Here is a 6,096-nt window from a genome sequence, read left to right on the forward strand (position 1 = left end):
ACAAGAGAAATAAAATGCCACAGTGAATGATGAAAAAGTGGAGGCAGGAATTAATGAGTGGCATATAAATTGTGTGATAGCTTAAAGAAGACATTTTGGTCAATAGGCTTATTTGCTTTCTTGCCAAGAGTTAGTTGAGAAGATCAATACCACTCACATGTCTGTCCATTTAATATGAAATTACAGCCATCAGCCAGTTAGCCTGGCTTAGTGTAAAGACTGGAAACAGGCCAAGAAAATGACTGGCACGTAATCCCCCATTAAAACCACAGATTTACACATCGGTTTTCAACCATATCAAACAAATAAGATATAACATGGTAATAAGTGAGCTTTAAAGGTGCTGGTCAGCAGATTTTGTTACATTTGGACAGAGTTAGGCTAGCTGTTTCCTCCTGTTTCCAGTCTTTATGCTAAGCTAAGCTTACCAGCTGATGGCTGTAGCTACATATTCAGTGTAAAGTCACAAGAGTGGTATCGATCTTCTCATCTAACTCTGAAAGTGAATAAACAACCCAAAATGGTTCTTTTTAGTATTGCTGAGAGTATAAAGTGTTCTTTAACACGAGGGCCCGCAGTCATCTTAAACGTGACAATTAACCAGATGATCTCAAAGCTGTTAATGGAGAGGGACAGAATAAGGGAGAAATTACTTAATGTGGGTCAGATAAATGGGAAGACAGCATGGGGTTTAATCTACTCTCTACAAATCACGTGCAAACCCTTTCTCCCTTCCTTCCTCTCTCCCTAACACAAGGAGATCTGGCATGTTTGGCAGAGGGAGAAAAGAGAGGGAACAAAAGGATGAGTGACCAATGCAGAGTTGCGATGGCCAGCTGAGTTATTTGGTCAAAACCCAGTAAAATGGAAGGACAGGCTGTTGCTAGGCTGTGCTGTGAGAAAGAGGGAGCACTCTGGCTGAGCTCTTTGAAAAGAACCAGGCCACTGTTTGCTCACACAGATATACCACTTTAGAAGCACCGCAATCACCACCAATTAGTATTATTACCCACTTTTACCTACTACTCTCTTTGAGCCTTCATTAACCTCTCGACCTGTTGAAGGAGATCTAAATGACTTACCAAGAAGCTGAGAGAGAGCCTAAATAGTAGTGAGTGATGGGTGGGAAAAAAACAGTGCATATGGAAATTTACTATGCCATGAATATCTGGAAATGCATGGCATCTTCACTGAGAATTTGCTGTTGTATTTGTATAACTCACATTGTTACATATAGCTCACTCAAATATACCCTATTCAACCTGCTCCCCAATGATCATTGCTTTAGAAATTGTGAAAGTGGTTCAGATTTTCATGTTACATCAAACGCCCAAGCAGGGTGTCAGTATAATGGCCTCTCTGTCTTTGACAACCAAAGCACTACACACCAAAACACACACAACTCATACTTAGAACAAATCACACCCCTGTTTATGCCTTGCATAATTCTGACTGCGGTGGATTGTAAACATGAATGGTCACAATGGCAAAACCCCATAAAAATAACTAATAATCAGATTCTGATGTGACTCTGGATGCAATTACAAAGACTTGTATATTGTTATCTTACAGATTTTGTGAATACCATTTGGAAAGTGGGCAGTTTCCATTTTTGTCCTTTTATGGTCTATGAATGCACGTTTCAATGTGACAAATAACTAAAAGTTTGGTACTTTACAGAAAAAACTGTCAATAGATAAAAATTAAGATAAAGGATAAGTCTGGTGATATTGTTTATTTTTCTTATTGTCGATAAATCCCATGAAAGGACCAAAACCAACAATGAATTGATTCTACTAACAAGTACTGTATGTGTATCCAAAGTCTGATATATCTAATATGAAGACTTGCTTTTCATTTTGGAACAGCTACAAACACTTTTGAAGAAAGACTATTGCCAACCATATCCTTTTAAATGTTTCAAATGATGTAGTTTTATTGTGAACAATGGACAAAAATTAAGCAAACACTTGGAATCCATTTCATCAATAATGGATGTAGTGTAGAGTAATTAAAAGGGGAGCAATAAAAAAATCTGAGTTTGTAGGTATCAGCTGTAAAACAAGAAGTATCGCCCAGCCCAGAGAAGGTTAGATAAACAGATCTATGCATTGCTGTTTACTCCTCACGTGTACACCACAACCAGCCTCTGGCTCGGTGTTGTGGAAACTCAGGATGGGCTCTAAAGGAAACAGACTTAAAGGATTATCTTGAACAAAAACCAGACAGAGACTGGAGAACAACATAGAAGAGACCAAAAAAAGGAGAAAGCAAAACAGAGAAAGAAAAAAGAAACCCATTAAGATATGTGTGTTGAATCCCTAGAGGCCAGTGTCTTGTTTGAAGAGCCCCGAGGTTAAGGTCAGAGGTCACAGGTTAGGCTTAGAGGTTATCAGCGACTGTTTGGGGTTACTACAATTGTCTGAGTTCATGAGCACTTCTGCAGTTAAATGGATTAACTCAGTGAAGGTATTCAAGGTTTAAAAGCAGGGTGCAAGCCCACATCCATCCTGCAGACACAAACACAGAGCATATGCACATTTTTGTCCACATATACTGTACATTGGCAGACACACTGAGAATTGTATCGCTTGTTGTTCTGGGTGTGGTTGAATGTGGAGCTGGGGTGTGAGAGGAAGTCAGTGGGGAGCAGAGGTGTTGAACCCTGTCATCCTGTTGTTACTGGTCACACCTGCCTGTTGTTCCCGGAGAGCATAAAGAGTTAACAGGAGGGACTGTGTTTGCGTATTGAGACCAATGAAATTCAACAGAAAGGAACCAGTTAATTATACCATAACCCAAATAGGACATGGAAATTACTCATTTGTGATTGATCCGAGGGCTTTGAAGAGTACATACTACAACAGACATAACAATCACCCCCCGATACACACACACACCCATATACAGAAACACACACTTATGTGAATGATAATGGCAGGGCTCTTGTTTAACACCTCCCTCATTCAGCATGCTGGGGGGATGTACTTCAGTGCATTCTTAATGGTCTTCCAACTGTGACCTGAGCAAGAGGTGTGGAGGAGGAGGAGGTGTTGAGAAGAGAGGGAGGGAGGAGAAGAGGGAGGAGGATGTCTTTAAAAACAAAAAGCTTTGGCACAAATGTACGTCTTCACTGGCCTAATTCCAAGACACGGAATATTTTATTCGCTCATTTGTTTATTGTCTTGGTTTCATGAATGAATTCATTCAATTCATGGTCATCATGAATCAAAGTCTGTTTGTTCATATATTGAATGCATTTGACTGAAGCTTGTTTTCTGTATTTTTACACACATTAATGCTTGTCATGAGATAGCCTTTATCAGAACTGCAGTCACTACATTACATACCCTCAAAGCAGCTCTGTCCATGTAAGACACCCCTCTCAGCTTCGCCTTGGCGTCATCATTGTTTTGATTCTTGTTGCACAGGAGACCCCACAGTGAATTCTGTGTATGTCAGGCTGATCATCTCCAGTGACCCGCAGAGGAGTCGCATATGAGACACGGCAGTCGTAATGCCCAGCTCTCGCTGGTGCTGTGATCAAGCATAAACAGAGCATGCCTGATTACTTCCATAGGACTCAGTGACAATGTGGGCATCAAAGTAGTAAAGGGTGCCACTATGTGGCACATCAGAGCTGTAGGGTCCAGGGGCACAGATCTGGGCACAGAGCGGGTCTTTCATATGAAGGTCCTTTGAACCCTGACTGACATGGTAATTCCTTTGAAGTGCTGTTTGGTGAGGCCTGAACTCCGAAGCTGGTTTAACATGTTTAAATGGATCCTTTGTATCCCCAGTCAGCGATCACATATGGAGAAACATAGAGGGCATCTCCTCCCTGTATGTTATGCCATGTTTGATTTTTATAGATCAAAGTAAGATGTATAGAGGAGAGGCACACACAAGAAATTGTAATGACATGTTTGAGTCTCAAGGTTAATTCTTAGCCTATTTCCCACCAGGTGCTTGATATGTGTAAAAACAGGGGAGGGCCACAAATTGTGCAGCCACAGTGCTCCACGGGCCATAATAACATAGTGCTCCCATAAAAATAGCAGATAAGCTAAGGGTACTTATTATAGCTGACAGCAATGATAAAGTCTTCTGTGTTATGCTTTGGTCTTGCTCTGTCAGACCAGATTATAAATAAATAAACATGACCATTTGGGACGGGACAAGACGTTGAATATTTTTATCATTAGTATGGAAAAGACCACAAACATATTGTAAGAGGGTGACAATCAGAAAAATCGCAATGTCCTACACATTTACATGACTTCCATATAACCATTCATCCAGTAGTCCCTCTTCCACTCCCATTTCCCCAGGTGCACTGGGCAGGTCTTTGCCAAGCAATGCTAATTATGAGCTAGTTGGTTTCAGCATTGTGTATCACACAAAGGGGATTTGCTCCCAACCAAAAAAACAGGCCTGCACTCACTGCATATAAGCCAGGATGTCTGAATTGCTGGTTATTTCACTACATATTTTTTTTGTTCCTCCATTTAACAATAATAATAACAGTAACAGCAACAGCAGGCCTAATAATAATAATATTGCTTTACAAATAGTAAAACTAGAATTAAAAATAAGGCAGCTGCCAGATATTAATTAATGAGAGTCGAACAAGTAAAACATGTAGGCCTACACACAATGAAAATCCAACAGATATCAGTGAAGTTTGTCTGTAAAAATGTTTAAAAGTAATCATTGCCAACCTCAGTTCTTTATGAAAGCCATAAAACCCATATACCATCATGACAACTGCTCGGTCACCTTCAGTCTTTATCCTTGTATCTGTTCTCTGCCTCCGTATTTCTTATGAGCCCATCTCACGCTGTATGAATTACTAAATAGTTCCTGTTTCTATGGTCAGCCATCCAGCCCTGATGCCTACCCACACTGTTCATCTGTATTTCCAGAGAAATTAAGTCACTCAGCAGACTGTAGCAAACATGACAGCAAGGCTGCCACGGTCTTCATTGTCCTTCAGCTTAATTGTTTCTCTATTTTGTTTTGGCCTGAAAATTGCCACACTTCAAAGAAACTAAACATTTGGGTCAACATTTGTTATCAGTCCTTTCCGTGCTGTTGTTGATATATTATGTTCTCATTTAGATTTACTGGAACAGCCAACATTCTTCAAATCCTTCATATGGTTGTGTTTTTCCATAGAAAAATAATGGCAAACACAGAGGAAAATAATGGTCCTTATATGGAACAAACATGCTCACTTGTAGTTGAGTCAGTGCTTCAATCTGAGCCAATATCCATTTCCTAATGTACATGCACTTCCCCTCTTGGGGCTGTTCATCTCTCTCACACCTCTGGCCCTTCAAAGCCTCACCCAACAGCCTGCTGGTCCAACAATAATATGAGAGCAGGCCCATGAAAATAAAGCCTCTGAAATGCTGCCCGTATCTCACACTTCAGAATCAAATAGGTAAATAGATTAACCTACCTCAGACACAGGCTAGTGACGAGTGCCCGGCTAATAGTTGCTAGCCAGCTACATTAGCCTAAAAGTTAGCTATAATCACAATTCTACTCCTGTCCCAACCCACCTACTTGTCCTCACGTTATCATGACAGATTCTATAGTTAATTACATGGTTGTTCCTTACTAAATACTAAATAATTTGAGAAAATAGCTGCCTTGGGATAGGAACAGTACTCGTGTTAGCTAATAACTTGAGTTAGCTATCTTGCAATCAAGCCAGCCAGACTGCTGCTGTTTGCTAAAAACACAGTGGCTGTCGAGTACACACAATCTTTAGCATATCTTCTTGATTGCATAAATTAGTTGTCTTGATTTAATTAAAAACAGCCTTACATTGTTTCTTTGGTAAGTGTCCATGTCACAGTGTCTTGACAAAAGAAAACAACAGAGTACATTATTTTGCATCATCTACTGACTGAGTGGCCATTTCCTTATCACTACATCATTTAGTCTGATTTTGCATTCTTGTTAGATTTTATCTGTGAGGGGATTGTTTGATTTCCCCCCAGCCAATAGGCCTATTTCACAGCACTCATTTTGTAGGGTTGGTTAGTAGGTGAGTCAGTTCCAGGGCTCTGATTTTGTGCATGCTGG

General features: G+C 40.3%; 1 long non-coding RNA gene across 5 annotated transcripts; it reads right to left on the reverse strand.

Moving 5' to 3' along the window:
* Positions 1-2,011: 2,011 nt before the first annotated feature.
* On the reverse strand, positions 2,012-6,096 carry LOC122880203. Of its 5 annotated transcripts, none has more exons than XR_006378870.1 (3): positions 5,836-6,096; positions 3,351-3,537; positions 2,012-3,022 (listed from the first exon to the last, which is right to left on the reverse strand). It is a non-coding gene; the product is annotated as an uncharacterized LOC122880203 (long non-coding RNA). The 5 variants fall into 5 exon arrangements; XR_006378869.1 differs by lacking the exon at positions 5,836-6,096 and adding an exon at positions 5,465-5,785; XR_006378871.1 differs by lacking the exon at positions 5,836-6,096 and adding an exon at positions 5,238-5,349.

This window comes from Siniperca chuatsi, linkage group LG8 (genome assembly GCF_020085105.1).
Source record: "Siniperca chuatsi isolate FFG_IHB_CAS linkage group LG8, ASM2008510v1, whole genome shotgun sequence".
NCBI lineage: Eukaryota > Metazoa > Chordata > Actinopteri > Centrarchiformes > Sinipercidae > Siniperca > Siniperca chuatsi.